The sequence below is a fragment of the Notechis scutatus genome, chromosome 7, assembly GCF_049901735.1.
Source record: "Notechis scutatus isolate UNSWTSFEM ecotype Mainland chromosome 7, rNotScu1.2, whole genome shotgun sequence".
Taxonomy (NCBI): Eukaryota; Metazoa; Chordata; class Lepidosauria; order Squamata; family Elapidae; genus Notechis; species Notechis scutatus.
Genome location: NC_142015.1, coordinates 4,355,773 through 4,364,343, shown reverse-complemented (window position 1 = coordinate 4,364,343; position 8,571 = coordinate 4,355,773).

Below are 8,571 nucleotides of genomic sequence, written 5' to 3'. Positions count from 1 at the left end.
GTCACAACGGGCCATTTAGCCTCATTTCAGCATTAGGAGAATCGAATCCACAAGCAAAAAAAAAAACACCACAAAACAAAAACCCAAAACAAGACAAATAAAATTAAAAATAAAATAAAATAAAAATGTACCATCGTTTTGTGAAGTCCGGTAACAAATGGGATGCTAGTATTGGCCCCTGGGCTTTATAGCCTGGCTCCTTCAATTCGATTTCTTTCATTAAAAAAAAAGATACAATAAAAAATTAAGGATGTGTCCACAGGTGGAAAGAAACAGTAAATCTTATGATGCAGGAACAAGGAACACTGTGGGATTCGAAGATGGAAATCAAGATGCAGGAGTTTGTCCCAGAGTCCGTGTTGTCATCTGGCTATAGAGGAAGGTTTAGGATCAGAGGTGGGTATTCAGCAGGTTCTGACCAGTTCTGGAGAATCAGTAGCGGAAATTTTGAGTAGTTCGGAGAACCGGCAAATACCGCCTCTGACTGGCCCCGCCAACCCCATCTATTCTCTGCCTCCCATTGGGACCCAGCTGATCAGCTGGGTCTCCTTTTGTTGTCCTGCACAGGAGAATGGAGCTGGAAAGCAGGTTAGTTGGGGGGGGGAGGGATGGAGATTTTACAGTATCCTTCCCCTGCCACGCCCACCAAGCCACCAAGTCACGCCCACAGAACACCACGCCCACAGTTGATCGGCTGGGTCTTCTTTGGTTGCCCTGCACAGGAGAACAGAGCTGGAAAGCAGGTTAGTTGGGGGGGGGAGGGAATGGGGATTTTACAGTCTCCTTCCCCTGCCACGCCCACCAAGCTACGCTCACCAAGCCACACCACACCCACCAAACCACGCCCACAGAACCGGTCATTAATTTTTTTTTTTTGATTCCCACCTCTGGTTAGGACCATGGACCCAGTTTGATGAAATCCCCACAAAGGTAAAGTCCCTCTCAAAATGGTGGATTTATTTATTTATTTATATTCATTTTTGGCAGCGGTACAGAACACTTCTTCTTTAATTATTAATTCCCCATTGATGGTCTAATTTTTGGGCTCTGAGATAGTCTGTTGTCCATCTATTAACCAGGTCCACCTTGATTGGTTGTTTGTTTCTGAGTTCAGCTATAAACCAATATGTGCTAGGCTGCAGATGTTCTCGCATGCAGGAAAATGAGACAACTTGCCTTGGGGAGATCAATAATGTATCATGGGGAAGCAATGAACGTGGGAGAAAAGAAAATAAGGGAAAGAAATGGGATGGAAAGCAGAATGGCCACAGGAATTTTTAAAAAGGCAGGCGTTTTTTGGTGAGGAAAAGAAATAGAAAGTTTAACACGGGTCTTCAAACTTGACAGCTTTAAGACTTGTGGACTTCAACTCCCAGAATTCCTCCTCCAGTCATATTAGCTCAGGAATTTTGGGTATTGAAGTCCACAAGTCTTAAACTTGCCAACTTTGAAGACCCTTGGTTTAACATAATAACTGGAATGTGAACCTAAAGAAAGAGGAGATCTGCTTGAAACAATGAAAATAAATAAATAAATTACAGGTATTCCTCGAGTAATGACCAAAACTGAGCCCAAATTTTTTAGTGTTAAATAAGACAGGTGTTAAGTGAGTTTTACCCCCATTTTACAACCTGTTCTGACCAAGGCTTCCTAAACCATAATTATGCACACGCTTATTTTAAAAACAAGACTTTTTTAAAATTGCAACCCTGGGAATTATTCTCATTCCCAGCTGGTAATGGATCTCAAACGAGGGATAAGCATCCACCTTTCAGTTGTGTGAAGTGCTGCCAATAACAGAAGTATCAAATGAACTAGAAAAAAAAAACCAACCGAAGTACAAAGAGCTTCAAGAATGAATCTGAACTGAACGAACGACTTTGCTTCCTGCAAAGGTTTCATCATCTTGGCCTGACCTTTATACCTTATGGGAGGGGCAATCATCTCCCAGCCTTACTTCTGAGTTACCTCTTCTGTTTCAACTGCTCTAGCCTTCTAGCAGCTCTGTGCACACGTGCATTGGGAACAGGCTCCCCTGGTTCCTCTGCCTCGCTGCTACCAGACTCCAAAGGCGGCGGAGTCAGCACCCCACTCCCAGATGGTCCTGGCCCCATCTCTGCATCGGATGCAGGACCCTCGTCCAAGTCCTGTCCAGACTCCTGGACTGGTCCCTGTTCTTCCCCACTGTCCGATTCCACTGCCGTCTGCACAGGCTGCCGGTGAACCACAACAAAGAATAAATAGAACACTTGTGAAATGATTCAATATTGAGCAGAGGTAAAAGAATACAATACTGTGTGATATTTCCTCCCCCGCTTAAAACTGTTTATAGGTAAATGCATGAAAAACCTTGTGGCGACGCTGGCCTTGAACGCACATGATTAGGGGTATGCAGAAGATGCTACATTATTGGCTGAGGATCCCAATGATTGCCAGGGAATGTTAGACCTATTGTCTGATGCATTCAGGTGTATGGATCTGACAATTAATGTATCCAACTCCAAGGTTGTTGTGCTAGACAGCAACAATTACCAGTTATCCTTTAATAGCAACCTCCCTGCCATGTAGCTCAAGTTGTGAATTTCTGAACCTGGATAAAATGTTTCCTAAAAATGGAAAAATGGGCAAAGAAACCATTGTAAAAAAAAAAAAAAAAAAAAAGTACCAGCTTTGTAATTTGTTGTTAGGAATGAATGCTTTTTTTTGCATGAGAAATTGAGAACAGTTGCATTTAACAGTAGGCTTCTGTTCACTTTCTTATATGAAAATGAAGGGTATGCCAGGGGAAACACAACTGTGTTGAATGCTGTGGGAGTTTGGTGTTTAAGAAGCTGTGTGTAGAGAGCAGTTTGGTCTAGTAGTGAAGGCACTGGGCTAGAAACCAGGAGAGGGTGAGTTCTAGTCCCACCTTAGGCATGAAAGCAGCTAGGTGATTTTGAGTCAATCACCAGGATATGAATAGAATAGAATAGAATAGAATAGAATAGAATAGAATAGAATAACAGAGTTGGAAGGGACCTTGGAGGTCTTCTAGTCCAACCCCCTGCTTAGGCAGGAAACCCTACATCATTTCAGACAAATGGTTATCCAATCTCTTTTTAAAAACTTCCAGTGTTGGAGAATTCACAACTTCTAGAGGCAAGTTGTTCCACTGATTAATTGTTCTAAGTGTCAGGAAATTTCTCCTTAGTTCTAAGTTGCTTCTCTCCTGGATCAGTTTCCACCTGTTGCTTCTTGTCCTGCCCTCAGGGGCTTTGGAGAATAGCTTCACTCCCTCTTCTTTGAGGCAGCCCCTGAGATATAGGAACACTGCTATCATATCTCCCCTAGTCCTTCTTTTCATTAAACTAGACATACCCAGTTCCTGCAAATGTTCTTCATATGTTTTAGCTGCCAGTCCCCATATCTTCTTTGTTGCTCTTCTCTGTACTCTTTCTAGAGTCTCAAGATCTTTTTTTTTTACATCGGGGCGACCAAAACTGGATGCAGTATTCTAAGTGTGGCCTTTCCAAGGCCTTATAAAGTGGTATTGACACTTCGCGTGATCTTGATTCTATCCCTCTGTTTATGCAGCCTGGAACTGTGTTGGCTTTTTTGGCAGCTGCTTCACACAGCTGGCTCATATTTAAATGCTTGTCCACTAGGACTCCAAGATCCCTCTCATAGCTACTACTATTGAGCAAGGTACCACCTATATTGTACCTGGGGAGTTCTAGTCACACCTTTCCCATGAAAGCTGGCTTGGGGCCAATCACTAGAAGATTGTGAGTTCTAGTCCCACCTTATCCATGAAAGCAACTAGGTGGTTTTGAGTCAATCACCAGAATACAATGAGTTCTAGTTCTGCTTTAGGCATGAAAGCTGGCTGGGTGACTTTGGTTCAATCATCGATTCCCAGCTCAACTCATCTCACATAGTTGTTTTTTGGGGGAAGAAACAGGAGGAGGAAAGAGTATTAGGTGTGTTCACTGCCTCGAGTTATTTATAAAAGTAATAAAGGCAGAATAAAAAAAACACCTAAAAGTGTGTGGTTCATACAGCAAGAAAAAAAATGAGGTATAGAATGAAAGAATCCCAAATGAACATCGGCTGAATAGAAAGTGAGTGATCAGTATGAAGAAGGTAGACTAAGATGTTTTGGTCATGTAGATGAGGATGGAATAACAAAAGGAATGTATAGATGTTGTGAGTGGAGAGGAAGACAAAAGCAAATTGTGGCTGCATTGAGTTGATGAATCCTCAAAGCCAAGAGGAATTTAATTATTAAAGGCAATGATTTGTGGTAATAGAATGAAATAGAAAGTAGAGTGAATGATATGAACAGTGTGAACAAATTTTAGCGGATGTTCCTCATCTCAAGCCTGTACTTATTTCCTTCTTTTCTGACTGCATAATGTTGCTTGTTCCAAAAGGGAATTGCATGATGGGTATATAAAAATGTAAATAAGTATGCAACAGAGCTTCCAGAACCAGACTGCAAATATTCGGGTGGCTGTCAGAAGGCAACAAGGAGAATTCTAAATTCTCTGAAACTCTCCCCTAACCCTTAGCTGCCACCTGGATTTTTGCAGCAGAAATCGGGTATTATTATAGATTTGGTTTTGTTGTCTATTTCATGTATTTAAGAGACTGATATGGGCTCAGTCCTGGGAGAAGGAGTGGGATTCTACTGGTTCAGACCGGTTCTGTAGAACTGGTTGTTACGATTCTGTGCAGTTTGGAGAACCAGCAAGTCATGTCCCTGTCTGGCCCTGCCCCTCTCCACCCACCCCTCCCCTCCCAGTTAGTCCTTATCATGCATGCACAACATTGCATGCATGCCTGACATCGCTGACTGCGTTCTTCGCTGCCCAGTCACTCCTTAAAGTATTTTTTTTTCTCCCTCTCGACGATCAGCTGTTCCTATGATTAGCTGTGCTGTCTTACTGCTTCACCCGGGAGGCTTCCCTGAGGCCCAGGAAGGCAAAAAAAAAAATGGGTGCTGCTGCTGCTGCAAAAAAGCCACACCCACCCATCACATGGCCACGCCCACCTAGCCATGTTCACGGAACTGATGGTCACAAAATTTGAATCCCATCCCTGCCTGGGAGGCTCACAAAAACCACCAATAAAACTATAGGAATAAAACAACAGCCCCGCATTTGATGTTGTTTGGTTGGTAAGCCATGTCCGAGTCTTCATGACCTCATCGAGCATAGCACCACCCCAGGACCACTTGTCCTCTACTACCTCCTGGAGCTTGCCCAAATTAAAGTTCATTTGCCTCAGTGACGCTATCTAATCCTCTCATCCTCTTGTAATCCTCCTTTTGTCTTTAATCTTTCCCTACGTCAGAGTAATTACCCTCCATATTGGACACCTTCTGACCGGAGAGGCTCATCTTCCATCATCCTATCCTGCAACCTTTTAGTACTGTCTATGGGGATTTCTTGGCAAGGATACAGGAGGGGGGTTGCCCTTTCCTTCTCTGGTGGAGAACGTTCTGACCATGTTTGGTCAGAACTCTCCACTATGACCTCTCTGCATGCCTTAGCCCATAGCTTCTTTGAGCTGTGTAAGGCAGTGATCCGTGATGGGAGTCCCACATTACACAAATAAAACTATCATATTTCCCATGACATTGGCCTTTCTGAATTTGCTGGACTCATTCCAATCCTAGCTCAGTGCTTGGGGGAGTGGGAGAGATGAGTCTTCCTGGCTTTGGAGAAGACAAAGGCCATACAGTGGTATGCTGGTATGGTGGGGAAAGCTATGGTAAATCTAGACAGCATAATAAAAAGCGGAGACATCCCTCTGCCAACAAAAGTCTGTATAGTCAAAACTCTGGTTTTCCCAGTTGCAATGTATGGCTGTGAAAGTTGGGCCCTGAGGAAGGCTGAGCGCCAAAGAACGGAGGCCTTTGAACTATGGTGCTGGGGAAGACGCCTGCTAGTCCCCTGGACTGCAAGGCGATCCTACCAGTCAGTCCGAGAGGAGATCAACCCTGACCGCTGTTTAGAAGGCCAAATCCTGAAGATGAAACTTTGGCCACCTCATGAGAAGGAAGAACTCCCTGGAGAAGAAAAGCCGAATGCTGGGAACGATGGAGGGCAATAGAAGAAGAAGGGGACGGCAGAGAATGGGGTGGCTGGATGAAGTCACTGAAGCAGTCGGCGTGAGCTTAAATGGACTCTGGAGGATGGTAGAGGACAGGAAGGCCTGGAGGAACGTCGCCCATGGGGTCGTGATGGGTTAAACATGACTTTGCAACTAACAACAACAAAACCATGAAGTGCTGTGCAATGAGAAACGATTAAATTGTGGTTAAGGAGGTGAACCTTAAGCCAGAGTTCTATACTTGATTTATACCTTGCTCATCTGATCTGGCCAGGATTTCCCCTATCGTACAAACCTCAAAATAGCATTCAACCACTGATTATGTTTGTAATCTTCCTGTTAAGATTGCAGATTTTATATTCTGTATTCTTTTATTTATTATATTTGTTTTTATTGAAATACACGAAAGTGCCATACGATAAATTACAAATGAATAATAAATAAACTTCTGATTACAAAAAAATATTTGTCTGTCTAGAAAAAGAAATGGGTAAAGGGCCCTGGACTGTAAAAAAGCTAAAGTAAAACGAATTAAATTAATTGGAGATTTTATTTATTTGCTTATTTAAGAGCGGCGTTGTGATCTAGTGGTGAAGATGCTTCAAAGAAAAAAAATATCTGCTGAGAACTTTGTATAGGCATCAAAAAGGACATCTGGTCAGTAAATGCTCAGCTCCATCCACTCACTCTGACTTTATCTCAAATTAAGAGATTACAGGTTTGTAAAAAAAGAAGCTTCTTCAGCTCTGACAGGATCGTGGGGAATGGAAAGATTTATATTCAACACCTCGCTAAAAGGATGCAAATGACCAGTTTGTCTGCAAGGAGTATAAATCCTTCCATTCCCCACCATCCTGTCAGAGCTGAAGAAGCTTCTTGGATGAGAAGCGAAATGTCTTCAAAAGAAAAAAAAAAACACCAGAAAGTCCAGTGGCCTCCTGAAAAAGCAACTTTGGGACTACCATTCACACAGCTAGCCAACATAGTTTGGTCTAGTTGTTCTCTTCTCCTACGATGCAACCGGAATGATGGTAGACGTTAAAGTATTGCAAAAGATCTGAAGTGCTGACTTCAGTAGTTGCAATATATAGAACTGACTGCGCTGTAGAGGAGAAAGGAATAAATTCATGCAACTGATCTCAGACCTAGGAATTTCCCCCGCCCTCCAAGAATGGTTAAGATAATTGCTGCACTGCGGAAGAAAGTTGGTGAAATGACCCTTCTCTTAGAATTCCTTTCTCAAGGGGACCATATCTCATGTCTTCGAGAAAGTGGACTGTGTCTTATAAAAGCTGATGGACCGTGCAAGTCTTTAAGGCAATGTTTTTCAACCTTGGCAGCTTTTAAGATGTGTGGACTTCAATGCCCAGAATTCCCCAGCCAGCGTTGAAGTCCACACATCTAAAAGTTGCCAAGGTTGAAAAACATTCCTTTAAGCCAGGAGTCTCCAAACTTGGCGTGATGACCCGGGGCGTGGCACAAAGGCCACACAGTCAAATAAGCAATAAGAATCCCTTTATTATCTCCAATTCTGCCCCCAATGTCCAGGTTACTTTCTGGCTGGAGAAAAACTCTCCCAGGAACAGCCTTTAACTGCAGAGAATTAAGTCCAAAAGTAGTAATTAGTTTGGCAGGGCAGGAGCAAGAATTATCAGACTTGAAAGCACGGCAAAACTCACACGGTTGAGAAGACGCCAGGAACTCAGATAAGCCACGACAACACAAGATAAAGTCACTTTTGCTCCCTCACACAGCTTGCCTTTTTTATAAACTTTTCCCAGCTGCGTCTAATGAAGGGAATCAGGGCCCTTTCCTCCCCTGCAAGCCACGCAACCTATGTTGCTCCCTTCTCCCTTTCTCCCTGCAAGACCTAGGATGAAGAGGGGGTGGGCCTGGGTCTTCTTCTGAACTCCCTCTCTCTTGTTCTATCTCTTCCCTGCTGGACTTTGCCCTTCCCCAGCCTCCTCCACAGCCAACAGAGACCCCACTCCCGCTCCCTGTCAGCTGTTCATCTTCCTCCTCGGATTCAAACTCTGACAGGGGCATGACACTTGGCAACTTTAAGATTTGTGGACTCCAACACCCAGAATTGCCCAGCCAGCATGACTAGCTGAGGAATTCTGGGAGTTGAAGTCCACAAATCTCAAAGTTGCCAACTTTGGAGAGTCCTGCTTTAAGCAGGCTCCCAAAATTCATCCACAGGCCTTTTCCTACTAAGCACCCCAAATGAACCATCCTGGGAATTTGCTCTCTACCCTTTAAAAAAAAAGTTATTAAACACAGAAAGAAAGAAAAAAAGACTCAAAAAGTGAGCATTCATTTCTTTATTAAATTATCTAGGGACCAGGCGCTGTGTAGTAAACAATCAGGATGCTCCCGTTGTACGTAATTAGCATGTTTAAAGCAGATTGGATAAAAACAATCACCCTCATTATCATAATATTGACGGCTTGGTTTGGTTGATTTTTTTCCACC